At 39.7% G+C, this 17,167-nt stretch overlaps 1 protein-coding gene and 1 non-coding gene across 2 annotated transcripts in view; one reads left to right on the top strand and one right to left on the bottom strand.

Moving 5' to 3' along the window:
* Nucleotides 1-17,167, top strand: part of LOC134204483 (lethal(2)neighbour of tid protein 2-like) — a 46,764-nt gene that overhangs the window by 16,377 nt on the left and 13,220 nt on the right. The window lies entirely within an intron of this gene.
* Nucleotides 8,260-8,332, bottom strand: Trnaf-gaa (transfer RNA phenylalanine (anticodon GAA)). Its single transcript has one exon. It is a non-coding gene; the product is annotated as a tRNA-Phe (tRNA).

Genomic DNA, 17,167 nt, shown 5'->3' with positions numbered 1-17,167 from the left:
ACTACGCAGTATGTACCGCCAGTGGTGCAATTTATCAACAATGCCTGTTGAGTGTGATTCTTTTGTTTTGTATTTTTCTCTGCTCCTCTTTGCCTATGACGGTGCCTTTCAGTCAGAACGACAAAGCAGGAGTAGCTACAAATTCGGTTTGCCAACAACGGGCTGAAGCTGATGATCATTCGGCACAAATTTCCTGTCATTGTCTTTCAAGTGATAGTATTCACCCATGCATTTATACAGGGTTGTCGCATCTACACAGCAGCGAGTGAACTGAATAGACTGTCAGTGCGGGCTACGTGTGCAATGAGAAGAGAGGTCTTTTGTTTACTTTATCTTTGATTGTTGCTGCTAACCATTTTCAGTTTTCACTGCTAGGAAGTGAGTGTGAAGAGGGAATGGTATCAATATCCAACAAATTTCAGTCACTGAGATTGAGAATTCGCATCACTGTGTACCGCAGAGATGGCTCCTAGATATTGAGCGACTTCAGGAATACCTAAAGTCACTCAATAGCTTGGAATCGAGGGGAAAGGAAGAAAGCGTGGTCCTCCCGTACCAAACCCTTCCAATAATATATATACCTAATATATGATAAAAATCGTGTACGTGTTTTTTGTATGATGTATATGAGCGTGTATGTGTGTATATGAGTGTGTATGTGTGTTTAGAGAGTGTTCACACTGATAGATTAAAAGTATTCGTCATGGTTTAATAGAGCTACTATGGAAACATGACGAACACCCATGTTCATCAGTATATGTATGTATTTGTGTATATGTATGTGTGTATAATGTGAATGTGTGTGTGCGTTTGTGTGAGTGCGTGCGTGTTAAATGTACGGATCATCAAAACCTTACCTCTCCTCAATAAATCTGACGCTGAACATGTTTGAGCATTTACATAGCCTTGATCGCAATAAGCAAGCACAAACATGCGCACGTCTTCCGGATCTGCAGCACTTTTTTGTACACTACACATTTGTTTCGACCGCGGTCACTGCACTGGTTCTATTGTTCTACTTTTAGGCGAATCACCGCACAAAAGTAGAGCGCAAAAACCAACCGCACTGGAAGACGGTCGAAACGAGACTCCCCGGACCTTTGGTTTCTCTCATAAAAACAGGCTTCAATGAGCAGTTTTAGACCGATTAGGAACAAGGCGGTCATTCTTAGACTTGAATGACCGTTTTCAACAATGAACTTAGAAGAAATGGTCAGATTTTTAATGTTACACTTTATTTAAAAATGCTTCAACCAACTACGTAAAACAAACAATAAGGTTTTGCATGTTAGTTTACAGTCATTTCAGACTCATATATCGTTAAACAGACGTTGATTACACGTTTTTTTTTGCTGAGACTACAAATCAACAAAAACTTAAATAGCATTTGAAACGTTAATTACAACGTTAAGTGGAATTTGTTTGAAGAGTCAAAACATCTCCCACTGATACGTTTTAGCTTCTGCAACATTATTCCAAATGTTTTTTTTTAAATATTACGTATTTTATTACTCAGGGGCTTTCCATATACCACGTGAACAGGTTTTGCTCAGTTTTCGATACCCCTCTTCCCCAGCGTGGACAATTGCTCATATAAAATTTCAAACACAAGAACACAACGAACGTATCCCCATTACCGATATACGACTCGAGACTCTCCATTACCAACCCAAAAAGAGGCTTTTTGTGCCCACCTCGTTTGAAGCCGTTAAGTTACTACCAAGGTTTCTACTGATCTTCTTCTGGGTTTAGGGAATCATTGAGGACTATGCAAAGAGATTTTCACAAATCGCCTGTTACGGACTCCATGTCATCTGGTGTTGAGGAGCTTTCCAGGTAAATATCCTTCTAAATATTCTAGAATAGAAATAATAATTACTGCTGAGAATAAAAATAGATTTACCGAGATTTGGAATTATTCATCAACAAGTGAGTGAAAATCGATGACAGATAGAAAAACAAAATTAAGTTCAAGGCTACTAGGATTAAATCTGTACACAATATCTGTCATGATTGAATCATCCCTCATCAAGATTATAGCTAGCGTAAAAAGCTGGATAGTAATCCTAAACCGATTTTCTCGCAACAAGTTTATTTCGACGGGGAGCAAAGTTTAATAATTGATTATTGATCACTATTATAATGATCGACCATTGCGTTGAAAAGTTATGAAGAAAATCGAAAATGGTACATCGAACCATATAAGGTTGGTGTCTTGGCTAAATGCGAGAAAGGCAGTAGTCGGTGGATTAAGTTGGGCTTTTATTTCAATTTTTTTGTTAATTTGTAATCCTATTACGTATAGGAGCTGCTCCGTTTTCTATCTCACTAAACAAATATTCATATTATTCAACTCATTGCGAAACAAAAAAATACAGCACCAATTTCGTCGCTTCTTTTTGCTAACATGCACAGCTGAAAAAATAAGAAACGAATCCAATTCCTCTTCATTGTATTGTTTTCCATGGGATGAATATCGGAGCTATGAGATAAAGTCCAGAAGCAGAAAGACCCTACTGTTGAGGTCGACATACATGCCTGCAAAGCTACAATAATTTATATAATACATAACACCACACGATTCGTGTCCACATATATCCATACTCGGTTGCGTCCAGGCTCGCAAAATCATTGTAAACCTGATCCGCCCATCTAGCGCGATGTGCTCTCCGCTGTAGTTGTCGGATCGGAAGCAAAAACCATCATTCTTGCAACATGCCCTGCTCATCGTATCCTTACAGCTTTTGACAACTTCTGGATAAATGGGTTCATCCTTCGTCGCCACTTACCGTTCTTTTAAAAACCGTCACAGATGGTCCTATGCACGCGTACATTGATTACCCCGAGTGCTTACAAGTGCTTTGTAGTCCCCGACGGGATCCGAACGAACTGAAGTGTTCGTCCGAAATCTTCACACAGTTTTACGCACCATTCATCGTTTCCTTAATCAGTCTAGTCTAGTCGGGGAAGCTATTTCCGTCCATGATCTTCCATATATGTTTGCGGATCTGACGTTGATAATATGGAGAAGTGCCGTCCGTTAATCAGAAAGTCGTCGTTTTGTGATTCTGTCTGCAGTAGTGATCTACAGGTGCTCCGATACGGAAGGCTGTGCTGGAAGTAGGTGCTACAAATGGCCATATTTTTGGAGGGGGCAAAATCAATTAGCCGAGGCCGTTTGCGTTCGTCAGCCGGTAGACGCTGAACTTTCCAAGGACGGTCTAAACTTCTCCTACCCATGAGCGTTTAAATCTCCTATGGTGATTTTGACGCATATCGTTAATCAGTATGAAAGCTGTTCTCAGATCGTGTGTCTTGCCGCAGCTCTGATATGATGGATTGCCTCTAAACGTTCGCACCGACTCCACGGTCCTTGGACATATCGGCGTGTATGCGTGTGCTCCCAATGAAGTTGAGAGATTTACGGTTCCACGAGACGCTGTGTTATTTGTTTCGGTCCGTATTTTCCTGTTGATTGTTTTTCAGGCTGGCTTGCAGGGCCTGACACAAACCCCCAAATTTCCAGAGGACCAATCCTCCTAAATTTTCGATGGTTCATGGTACACAGTTTTGCTTAGAGTCCCTCGCTGGCTCTCGGATGATGATCAGCCCCCCCTAACATGCGGAAACATGAGGGGTTCCCTTTTTCTGGCCAACAGGTTATCGGCCCAGTTTAGGTGGAAGAAACCGTTAAAATCGGCATGGAAGTTCCTCGAAAATCGGCCGCGGAGTGTGAAAGTTTTCTTTGAAAACCCTCCGTGTGGGTCGTTCGAGATGTTGTTAATTAGTGTCGATCTGTGGCACACAGTGAGTGATCCGAAACTGGAGCCAGTGACCGCAAAGTGGTCGAAAGAGGATCAAAAGGCCAAGGCAACAATAATTTTGTATGTCGAGGACAATCAGTTGCCTTTGGTGAAAGATGCCAAATCGGCGATCGATGTGTGGAGAAAGTTGAAAAACTACCACGAAAAGGCTACAGTTACGTCGCGAGTATCACTACTGAAGAAATTGTGTAGCCTGAATTATGACGAAGGTGCTGATATGGAACAACACCTGTTCCGGATCGAAGAATTATTCGACCGACTTTCATGCGCGGGACAGGCGAAGACGGCAGCAAAGAAGAATTCCCGAATATGTTTTGGCGTAGGAGGAGACCGGCAGCAGGGGAGCTGGTACGTGGACATCGGCTGCTCCAGCGACCAGCGGCCGAAAGTTCTTTAGCGAGATTGATGAGAGTGTAACGCTGGATGTTACGTTGGCGGATGGTTGCGCCGTGAAATCCGCCGGTGTTGGTGAAGGCTCGCAAAAATGTGTGGATGGTAACGGCAGATTGAGCGAAGTGTACGAAGTACGAGATGCGCTGTATGTCCCGGAATTGGACAGCTGGCTTATTTCTGTCCGGATGTTAGCACAGAATGGACTTAAAGTGAACTTTGTGGAGTCTAAGTGCGAAATTATCAATAACAGCCGTTGTAGAAGCCGTTGCAGAACATCGTGGTGACCTGTATGCTGTGCAAATAGCGAATAGGTTGAAGACAAGTGCCAAGGGAGAAGAAAAGCGAGATTTTCCAGTAGAATTGGATCGGGTCCGAGCAAGGGATCCACGCTGGAACTCCGAGTGCTGCTGTGGAAAATGGCAATAGAGCAAGGAAGTGCATAGCCAAGCTGGTGACAGGCGTTTCGTTAAGGAGGAGATGAAGGACACAAGCAAATTTTATGACTGTGTGGAAAACTAAGAAGAAATCCGATGCTAAGGGCCGGATGAATCGCTTGACAAAGCCGAAGCGGTGAATAAGACGACCCAGGGTTGAAAATCGGTTCCGCTGTGTACCGTGGGAAGCCTCCGTGATAACTTCCCACAGGTTATGGGCCCAGGAACGATTCCCGTTCTCCATCTTAGTGGGATGTTATGGCCGTCGACGTTATCGCAGTGGGATCATGGATCGGCCGCATAAGTCGCGTGAAGCAGTGGGATCATGGATCAGCGTAAGTCTTGGGTAGCGCCGGACGGAATTCATCATGAGGTTGGAACGTTCGGTAGGATGCTGGCTGGTCAACTTTTGGCTCGGAACATTTAGGAGCTGGTCGGCAGAGCATCGGGAGGCGCTGTGCAAGCTTCGGAGTTGGGCCAATTGTGCATGCGCATTTGCTGGAGAGGTTGTCGTACAAACATCGGAATGGAGGCCATTTGTACGGGTAACGGATTTGGACCAGGAGGAATAGTTCCGGCGAGGAGAAGCTCTGGACGGGAGGCTCGGTGTTAGGAGGAGCCAGGACAGTAGCGACGCGTGCACACTAAGGAAGAGTGTTGGAATATCAGGTAGTGTGCGACGCTTCGCTGTAGATCTAAGATGGATCCCGCTTCTTATCCAGTTAGTTGTAGTTGCAATTGTATGAAATTTGACAGAGGAATAAAGTTTCGAAGGGTTACATGGGTAACTTCAATGTAATGATCAGCTCCGACGACACGGACTATAAGTGTGTCATGAGACGTCATGAGTATTCTGATGGACATACTGAAAATCAAAACGATCACAACTTCAATAGCCGGCATCAGTTTCGAACGTCATCCACAACGGCATTTTCACCCGATAATAAATACCACGAAGGTTGAAGTCGCCCAATATAAATAATGATCGTTGACTTCCATTTGAGACACAATCCAATCCAGCGAGACTAGGTGCATGTCGTTCTTATCTTGGATCATTGAACGCAACTTTTGACGTTGCAGAAGGGTATAGTCTCGGGATCCGTAAAACTCCTTCAAGTGGAACATTGCCTTGGAGTATGAAAGCGCATTCTCGTCAGGAGCTTTACTGCTAGAAGCTGTACTTTCCAGAACATCGAAACTTAAGCTTCGGTCCGGCTTTCATGCGAAAGACACACATTTTAACCGACTCTTCCATCACTCCAGAAAATTTCATGGATGCTGCGAGGATATCACGCCACTGTTCAAAAAACCGTTTGTCTATCTCGTGTTCACCATCGGCTGGTTCACACACCGGGATTTGATGTTTAGCAAACGACATGGAGGTGAGGATCGATGTGTTTTCATCCATTGCTCTCATTGTCGAATTTCTTCTGATAGAAAAGGGATTGTCGTCTACATCAGCTGGTTCTTCGATCCAGTCATTGATCGTGTGGTTCCTTTAGATCGAAGATGGATAAGAAGCGGGCGGCAGTTTCGAAGGATTTAAAGGGAATAAAGTTTCGAAGGGTTACATGGGTAACTTCAATGTAATGATCAGCTCCGACGACACGGACTATAAGTGTGTCATGAAACGTCATGAGTATTCTGATGGACATACTGAAAATCAAAACGATCACAACTTTAATAGCCGGCATCAGTTTCGAACTTCATCCACAACGGCATTTTTCACCCGATAATAAATACCACGAAGGTTGAAGTCGACCAATATAATTATCATTGGCTTCCATTTGAGACACAATCCAATCCAGCGAGGCTAGAGGTGCATGTCGTTCTTATCTTGGATCATTGAACGCAACTTTTGACGTTGCAGAAGGGTATAGTCTCGAGATCCGTAAAACTTCTTCAAGCGGAACATTGCGTTGGAGTATGGAAGCCCATCCTCGTCAGGAGCTTTACTGCTAGAAACTGTACTTTCCAGAACATCGATAAGCTTCGGTCCGGCTTTCATGCGAAAGACACACATTTTAGCCGACTCTTCAATCACTCCAGAAAATTTCATGGATGCTTCGAGGATATCACGCCACTGTTCAAAAAACCGTTTGTCTATCTCGTGCTCACCATCGGTTGGTTTACACACCGGGATTTGATGTGAAGCAAACGACATGGAAGTGAGGATCGATGTGTCTTAATCCATTGCTCTCATTGTCGAATTTCTTCTGATAGAAAAGGGGTTGTCGTCTACTTCAGCTGGTTCTTCGTTCCAGTCATTGATCGTGTGGTTCCTTTTCCTATTCCATCGGGATCTATTCAACTGAGACGAATGGCGGAAACTCATTCTTCGTACGCTTGTCGTTTATGAAACCTCTAGAAAAGAAAATGTTTGGTTAGGTTTTATTTTCTTTTTGTTCGTTTATTTTTATACTTGAGCACGGGACTTCGAAATGTCTTCACGGCAAATAAAAATCTCCGTATGTCGGCTGTATCATAAACTCAACAATCAACTTTTAAATACGTTACGATGCTACGGAAACTGAAACTACAATGCTACAAAATCTGAAATTTTTTGAATCTGCGAAGAGTTTCCAAGGCAACGGCTCTGTGCACTCAGGAAAATCGACACATACTTTATGGCAAAAATTCATGTATTTTGAAATATGAATATCATGCCTTGGCACATACTTAATTGCATACAAATTCACCCATGGATACTATGACCCACATGAATAGTATGTGTGAACACTCATGCAATGCATGTGAGCGCATGGAATATATGTGTCGAAAATATGAAATTCATTTCGCTACCCCCATTGCAAAAATCCATGTGTGAACTCATGAATATAATGCGGAGTTTTTTGTTAGTGTGGCTTTCTGTATATTTTTTTTCAATACTACGTATTTATTTACGCCAACTGATTTAACTAGTAAACTAGCAAAGTAAACTAAGTAAAGTATCGAATGGATCATATATCAATATCATGAGGCTAACACGATGATACTTTTATGCCCAGGGAAGTCGAGGGAAGTCGAGACAATTTCCAAGCCGAAAACTACCTAGATCTGCACCGGGAATCGAACCCAGCCACCCTCAGCATGGTCTTGCTTTGAAGCCACTCATCTTACCGCAAATTTCACAACAAATGTACTTGCCAAATAAAATTCAACAAACCATATGTCTTTTTTAAGGCCCATTCTATGAAATACAAACTTTATTCTCAAAGTGTGGAGCCGAAATTCAGCTTTGCAGAGCAGAGAATCCAAATTTTTATGAAAATACGTACTTTTGTGAATTATTATCGTCTTTATTTAAGAGGTTTTCAGCCCTTGGCTGGCTCACCTCTGACTTTTGTGAATTAAAATCCGTTTATCTCAAAAACTGTAAATTTGAATTCAGCGTAAAAAAAATCTATTGAGTAAATTTAAAATGGTTGAAGGGAGCAAAAAAAAGTTCAAGTTTGTTGGATAGTGAAATCTTAAACAATTCTCGGTAATAATTAAATAATTATTGATTTTTCCTACGATAATTTCAAGATTCGTGTGCATTAGATTTCCAACGTATAGAAACTGGTATAGAATTTATTAGTGGGGTGGGACTAAAAAAAGTATGACTGTGCCGAAACCCGGGATTGAACCGGGGACCTTTAGATCTTCAGTCTAACGCTCTCCCAACTGAGCTATTTCGGCCCTATGCGCTGAGAAGACACACCTCCCATACTAACGATGCAACTCTTATCGTCAATCGCGTTCATCAGCATGAATAGCGAGACTGAGGTACCGGCATGTCTCGGCTGTATCTCCCCTCTAGTTATCAGTTGAATAACGAACGAGCAAAAAACGATACTCCACATGTAGCAAACTATAAATCTACAAACCTGATCTACCCAATTGGCCGTGTCCATTCAGGGAAGCGCGAATATCTTGATTGCTTTTTATGTTTGTTTTGCTTAGTTTTTTTTTTCTTATGAAAACAGGGACCTAATTGCGGAATATATGTAATTCCACTACTAGTGATCGTGATGGACATTCGTCAGTCTAGTCACAATGCGAACGGGTGAAGACGGGGATGATCGGACAACTTCCTCCTCTCATACAGCTTGTAAATAGTAGCGAGATGTACGTGAAAGAGCCATTGAGAATCAATCAAATTAAAATATCTTCTGTCAGTCGTTATGGGTGGTTATGGGCTAGTTGAGGGTAGTGTCTGCTTCACGAGCTAGATCGAGTGGATGTGTTATTTTTTATTATTTTCAAGTTGTTTTCAACTCAAACCACGTGCGTGTGCCGGTCGGCTGGTGTGTATGTACGAGTTACACATAAAACATCATTTCCATATACATACGCATAGTTTGATTCAACGGACTCGGCACATTTATTGTTGTTTTTATTCCCTCTCATCGCAATGGTAATGATATGGATGGTGGCCCTTTAAATTTACGTTATGTACGAAACGGATTCAAGGTCAAATTTTTGCCTTTTTTCTCAAACCGCCTGTTGCATTGCGACGCTTTACTCATGAGTTCAAGTAAATATCGGATTGAATGAAAGGAGAATCGATTTATTTTATTTGTGTGATTTTTTGTAATAGTGAAATAATTGTGTTTTGATAATTAAGGACGTAGTAGCCTTATATGGGATCAGAAAATATTGATAATGGAATAATTTTGATTATAATAAGATAAAAACAAGATATACTACATGGTAGGACATTGATTACAAGATTTCATCATGCCATGCCCGTTTCAGTTATGGATAAAATCTGTATGTAGTGGAAACCTAACACAGACATTCATATATGTAAATTTGTTAAATTCGTTAACATCCGAGGCGTCATGGATTTTCAGAGATAAATTTCAAATGTCGGCTTGTATGCTTGTATTCTCCGGTGATCTACAACTTCGTGCTCTTGTAATACTGAAATATTCTTTCGCCTGCACCCAACCGGCGGTTGTTAGATTTTCTAACAATTATGTATAAGAATCTAACAAAACCTGTATAAGAGTTGGGCATAGAGTAGAGTGGGGCAAGAGTGCGCGTGGGGTAAGAGTACGTTTTCGATTTTTTGAAGTAATAAAAAAAGATAAACTAGCAGCACTGCGTCAGTTTGACAGGTATTCTGGCCAACTTTTATCATGTGTAATTGTAAACGATTTGAATAAACAACAAGGGAGATATGGAGGGAGTTAGATAACTTTTTGATCATTTTGCTAAAAATAATTGGATTTCCGCAACTAGTATTTATCACAAGTTTTTAGGATAAGTTGAAGTAATTCGGTATTAGAAAGGACTTAGCTAACAAAGCGCTGAAGCGAAATAATGAAATTGTATTAGGACTTGTTGTATAACAAAACATAGTACGAAACCACAATTTCATCTAAATGATAATTCCATTTAATCAAAAAAAACATTCATAAATTACGCAACGTTTAGCTGGGAGGGGTTGCGAGATGTGTGAGGATTCTTATAATTTTTAGAGGATTCATACAAATAGTGTGAGATAGGGGAGGGGTGATGAAATAGCCAAATTTTATGTTACGTGATTGGTGGACTTTCTTTAAGGAAAATGCCTTTGTATACGCCACGCGTAACCTGATATATATTTTTACCTCTGTAGTTTTTTGTATATATAAAAAAACAATGGTTTTTCGTATGAAAGTGCACATTTTTAGGACCCCCTCCCCCTTTAAGAGTTGCGTAATCTTTAAATATTCCCTAATATATGCTCATTAAACATCAATTAAATGTTATTACCTCTTATTTGTGTCAGTATATATTTAAAGCACATGATTAGATAAATGCGTACTCTTACTTACCCCACCCGATGCGCACTTTTACCCCACCGGTGGGTTAAGAGTGCGTTTTTCACTTGTCTTGCAATAAGGGTTCTACTAAAACGAATCTCAATATGTTCAATATTTTTTCCACTGGGTAACATAAAGGAAGAGTATATGAATCATCGACACTGATTTGATATGCAGAAGTTAGCTTCATAAGGGCCACATGATCGATTGAAAACTAAGTGCGTACTCGCCCCACTCTACTCTGATGCGATCGTAGCAAGCCATGCGCGCGGATGGTTGGTTTTGAATTTACTGTCACGTTTTTGTTCGTTCGCGCAAGAAACAGATTCGGCTGATGTTTATATTTTGAAAAGTGTTTTGAAGTTTGGAATTTACCTTTAATAAAGTGTATTTCTTAATTGAGTGCGCGAAGTCGTTTGTGTATGCGGGGATGTTTTTGGTGAAATATGTGTGGCTGTGTGATAATACCAGCGATAGATGGTTATTTATCCCTTATTTATCGAATTACTCCGTATAGCTTTGAAAGAGTGAAGTAAATTGTTCGTGGAAGTGATTGGATCAATTTGGTGAGATTGTTTCAATATGTTTTTATATGATTCCAAAATTAAATGCGCGCTGGATTAAAAAAATCCGGAAGTTTGTTTATGGATCCATCATCCAATTGATAATGGTAGCATAAACAGGCGGGGCTTATTGGTAGTGAAAGTGACCTCGGACTGGACGGAGTTACCAGACAGTCTGAAATGGGTCACTGGAGCTGCAGTAGAGCTAGCACCTTCTAACTTCCGGGCTAAAGCTGACTATTGAAGACAGCTTTCTTCCATAATACCACTGCCGGACAGTGGGGGTTAGATTGAAGCCACACACACACTCTTGCCCCACTCTACTCTATGCGAAATTGTTAGATTCTTATACAAAATATGTAAGCTCTCAAACAAATATTGTTAGAAAAGCTTACAAAATTGTTAGTTTCTTATACAATACTTGTATAAGAATCTAACAATTTCGCATATGCCCAGTTCTTATACAGGTTTTGGTAGATTCGTATACAAAATTGTTACAAAATCTAATCCAGTTTTCCGCGAGCGGTAATGGCCGCCAGCTTGCCTGCGGGTTAGTCTCTGATTTGACATTTCTGGAGGTCAACTGCACCCACCGTTCGAGAATTTTGATCAATGTGGTATATAAAAAGGCTTGAATTCACTTAATCAGCACCTTCTTTTATGCCACATTGGTCAGAATGCTCGGAGCGGTGGGTGCAGTTGACCTCCAGAAATGTCAAATCAGAGACTAACCCGCAGGCAAGCTGGCGGCCATTACCGCTCGCGGAAAACTGGATATCCGCCGGTTGGGTGTGGTGTTTATCGTCCTCCGCGCATTTTCTTCCATGCACCCTTCTTCACAGTGGAAACTAAATGTACACTCCATCGAGAGAAAGCGGATTCTACGACAGAAAAATGAATCGGTCAGGGCGGAACAATGCAACATTATCTGCACTACAACATTCTATTAGAATCACGCGAAAACGTTGAAATCAGCCAAAATTCGGATTCCAACGCCCGGCGGCAGCATGGCACACTCCGATCCTCAATCATATGAAACACATACTTTTTTATTTCTTTAATCAAGGATGTTATCGATCATTAAGTAATCTGCGTTTTATCATTTAGTAGTTTGTCAATAACTCATTCCAGAGGCTAAATTTCAAAATGTGTTGTATGGTGGACTTTTAGTGCGAAGCTTTTTCTACAACTCTTCTTAACAGATCGATGTTCGAATTCCACTGCTACAGGAGTTACGGTGCTAGTTGCTATACTTATACTAAATGATAACAAAATATGCAATCATTTAGTCTAAGTTACTGCTACTAGCGCTATAGTTCCTTTATTAGTGAAATTCAACCAACGAACTGTTAGGCAGAGTTGTAGATAAACCTTTGCACTAGAACTCTACCATACAACACATTTTGAAATTTAGCCTCTGGAATGAGTTATTGCAAAACTACTAAATTATCGAAGGCAGATTACTAAATGATCTATAACATCCTTGCCTTTAATCACATCATATAAAAACAACCCAAGTAACAATTAAGGTTGTATCAGAGTTTTATAGCGTTCTTCAAAACCTAATCTCAAAACCTTCCATGCAGTCCTCGCAGTTTCCACAACCTCCTGTAGATTTCTATAAAACCATGTTACAGCCAGTTGGCCCAGTTTTATTGCAATCATTAAAACCTAATATGCGTTCCAGTACAGAACCAACGGTTTTATAATATACTTCAAGTCTCACATAAAACATGCAACATAAAACCTCCTCTAGACTTGATGGTTTTGAGAACCACTATATAACCATGATACAACCACTTCATGACTATGATACAACAACAAATAAGCCGATAATGAAATAGTTGTCAACACTCAAGTTGATTATTTGTTTATTGTTTGTACTCGAAAAAAAATATGCTTTTCTTCCTGCAATACATGGATTACATGTCAACAACAAAAATAAAAGAATTATTGCCTGATTTTCTCAAAATTGCACGCAGCGAACCCTTCATGAGAGGTACCGCCGTGCTTTCTGCACCCCGTTTACTTGATTCTTATGGGTTAATAGCATTGCGGTGTATCGTTTGGCGCGGCCGTACCTTTCGACAGTCATTCGCCGCGTGAAGTTTTGTGCAAGTACCCATTTGGGAACACTACAAACGCCGCGCAGTGTATCATATTCAGAAAATCTGACAATATTATCAGCCAGTTCAATAAAAGTTCATATCTGGCTTTGAGTGTTCTATGCATGTTTGAAGGCATGCCAGGGATTTTTCATGGTGAAACCATGATAAATAATCAGTATTTTAACAATGCGCTTCGTTAATTTGTTATTATTTAGAATTTTTCAAGTTTAATTAATTGCCTTAGTTAATTACTTTAAAAATAATTTCAATGAATAACCACTTTGGTTGATCAAATAATCAAAGAATTCCCAACAAACATTCACTAGTTGAACTAACATCAGTGTGATGATTTAATTCAGCGCTGTGTTGAATTATGTCTGTACTATTTCTTATCACAACTTCTGTTCAAGCTTTGTTCACACAATTTTGGCGAAGTTATACAACTACATCATCTCATTTTGAAAAACAACTTTATTAACTGAACTGATTAACCTTTAATAAGCATTTTACTAAGCCTCAATTCAGCTACATGTGAATTCTTCGAAAATAATAACGCATAGAAGGTAACATCAGTAAGATCTTCAATGAATGTATTTTGAAGCAATTGCTATTTTCATATAATCATTTTAAAATTTTCCTAAATCGGGTCTCGAACTGCTGTCATTTGATCATCCGCCGGTAACGTTGTCATCCGCGCCATCCTTGATTTGTTAGATATGGCTCACTCAATGCATAACATAAATAATCTTATTGCTGAATATGAATCATAATTGGACTCTTATTCAATAAGTCGATCTGTCAAACTACAGTTTGTTAATAACTGTACAATTTTTTATTTCAACCATTGTTCAACCAGTCATAACCATCGCACACTAGGAAAAATATGTAAAAATAATGTCGATAAACGATAAAATAAAATCCGTCCCCAATGCTATTATTTATGAATTTATGAAAATAAAATCAATGTATATTCGGCCTTCCTCAGAATCTCTCGATAATCGGTTGCGATATGATTGTCAAATGCTAAGATAATTTCAATTATTTCGCCGCAATAAAGATTAACATCCATGCGATAATATTGGGATTCCACACATCAAAGATTCAATAATTTTTCGATGTTATTCAACGGCGTTATGTCCGGCTTTTAGTAAATTTAGTTCCGCATGAATGCATGATTTTTTTTATTGCTCCAGCAGTTTTGTTCGTTATAATCTCCGACAGTTTAATAAATCATGAAAATAAAAAGCATGTCTTGAAAATAAATCATTATTTTTCTATAAATCAAATTACCCAGATCTAGAACCCAGATTTTCTCTCAAACTGAAAAAGCATGTTTTTTCCCACTGTGCGATAGATCAGATAAATTTTAAATCCAATGGTTAAGAAGGACAAAGGTTAAGAAGGATGTCTAATGCCTGCTTATTAACTTACTATTCAAACTCAAACAGAGAACTTTAAAAATCATTAGTTCAGTACATTGTTAAACTTCCCCAATGTGCTGAAATGTGATAAAACGAAAACGTAAGTTCGACTTCAAATAAAGGTAGTAAACAAATAAATAGGGCATGTCGAATATTAGTTGGATTAAATGCATCTGTCTAGCAAATTATTCAGCATCCATTTTATTCAGCTACAAAGATCACAAATAAACAATAATTCAACCTAGATGCTTAATTGTAGCTTGTCGTTGTTTGTTGAGTTGTTCCTAAAACATATTAGAATGTCCAATTTTACCGTTTAAAAGGTGAAACAGAAATTTGTATGATATTTCGATTATGAAATTCATTATTTTTTTCATATCGGCGACATTTTTTCGAATAAAACTTTGATTGCATAAAAATGCCTCTAAATAACCATCACTCCTGAACTGGCCCTATCTGGGCATTTCAAACACCTAGAGGTTTTATCTTGGCCTTTTTCAAGACCATGTTACGACTAGCAAGTTTTATCTTGGTCAAACCTAAAGCTTGGTAGTTTTATATATAATGACAACATGACAATGTAGACAGATAAAAAAAATCATAAACAAACTTTTTCTGCCCTCGGCATCGAATGCAAGTACTTTTAAAATAAGTATTTCAATTAAAAAGCATATAGTGGCAATTGTTACATGGTATATTTTGTACCATAAAAGTGTTTTACTCGTGTTAAATTGGCAAAGCATGTATGGATTGAATACATATTTTCATACCCCTCATGAGCAAATGCTGTTTGAACAGTTTTTCAACGACTTGAATATATAAGGAACTGCTCCTGGATTTCAACTCATGGCTCTGATGTTCATCCCATTGAAAGCAAAGCAATGGAAAGGTATTTGATTTGTGATTTTTTTTCAGCAGGAGTTCGCATGTTGACAAAAAGAAGCGAAGAAATTGGTGCCGTATTTCTTTACTTCCCGATAAGATGAATGTATTCGCAGTGTGTGAGATGGAGATCGGAACAGTTTCCCAACATAATTCACGACATAGAAAAAACTGCTAATGTTTTTTTTTCATTCTCGACTGAAAGCGAAATGAAAAAACTTCCGTGGGTCAAACAATTTGTGCTGAAAATTTAGTTTCTATCCATAGTAGTAGTTTCAAGCTTCGTATTCCTATGCAGGTCTTCTACAGGACTCTACGAAGCTTGACAGCTTTTATAAGTCTTGATCAAAACCAACATATAACTTAACTGCTGGCTTTATGTCAGTTCCATGTTTTAGCTCTGAGGAGGAACACAGGAGCATTATAAAACCTAAAGAGCTGTGGTTTTATATTGGAATTCAAAACGTAGTTCTCAAGTACTCTTGCGGATCTAATTAAATGACAACTGAATAAAACCAAAATAAAACTTTAAGCATTTCTACATGCCGTAATAAAACCTCTACAAAACTAGCATAAATCTTCGAAGCATTGAGATTGTTACTTGGGAAGGCACTATCGACCCCTTTTCTAAACAATATTTTTTGTTGTAAACTGTTGACGTCACTGCTATTGCTGCTCGGGACGAAGCAAGCTAACGCTCTATGATTTAAAGAGAGGGAAAATGAGGCCGTTATACCCTCTTCACAGTGGAAATAAAATCTATAATAGGTAATATCCTAAATATTATATGTTTTATTCTTTATTAAGGTGTTTTCTAGTCTACAGATTAAATTCAACACCGAAACCTAAATACTATATTTTAAGGCTATGTTTTATGCTTCATACTGCATAATTTGGAATTGCAAGTCGCAGGTTGCGACAGGATAATTTACGATGAATTACATCCCCGCAACTTCGACGTCGTTGAATCTGACCACCACCTAGTTGCAGTAAGTCTGCGCTCAAAACTCTCGACGGTGTACAAAAAGGGCGATAAGCTGGATTGTAGCAACTACCGCGCAATCACATTGCTGAACGCCGCCTACAAGGCACTCTCCCAAATTTTATGCCGCCGACTTACACCAATTGCAAGAGAGTTCGTGGGGCAGTACCAGGCGGGATTTATGGGTGAACGCTCTACCACAGACCAGGTGTTCGCCATACGTCAGGTATTGCAGAAATGCCGCGAATACAACGTGCCCACACATCATCTTCATTCATCATTTATCGACTTCAAAGCCGCATATTATACAATCGATCGGGACCAGCTATGGCAGCTAATGCACGAAAACGGATTTCCGGATAAACTGATACGGTTGATCAAGGAGACGATGGATCGAGTGATGTGCGTAGTTCGAGTTTCAGGGGCATTCTCGAGTCCTTTCGAAAGGCGGTCGTGTCTGCTCTTCAACATCGCTTTGAAGTGAGTAATACGAATGGCGGGGATTGACACGAGTGGTACGATTTTCACGAAGTATTATTTGGTTTCGCCGACGACATGGATATCATGGTACGTAACTTTGAGAGGATGGAAGAAGCCTACATCAGACTGAAAAGCGAAGCTGAACGGATTGGACTAGTCATCATCACGTCGAAGACGAAGTACATGATAGGAAGAGGCTCAAGAGAGGTCAATGTAAGCCACTCACCACGAGTTTCTATCGGTGGTGACGAAATCGAGGTGGTTGAAGAATTCGTATACTTGGGC

Source organism: Armigeres subalbatus, unplaced genomic scaffold (assembly GCF_024139115.2).
Source record: "Armigeres subalbatus isolate Guangzhou_Male unplaced genomic scaffold, GZ_Asu_2 Contig623, whole genome shotgun sequence".
NCBI classification, from domain to species: domain Eukaryota; kingdom Metazoa; phylum Arthropoda; class Insecta; order Diptera; family Culicidae; genus Armigeres; species Armigeres subalbatus.
Note: the sequence above shows the minus strand (reverse complement) of the source record. Positions and strands in the feature narration are given on the sequence as shown.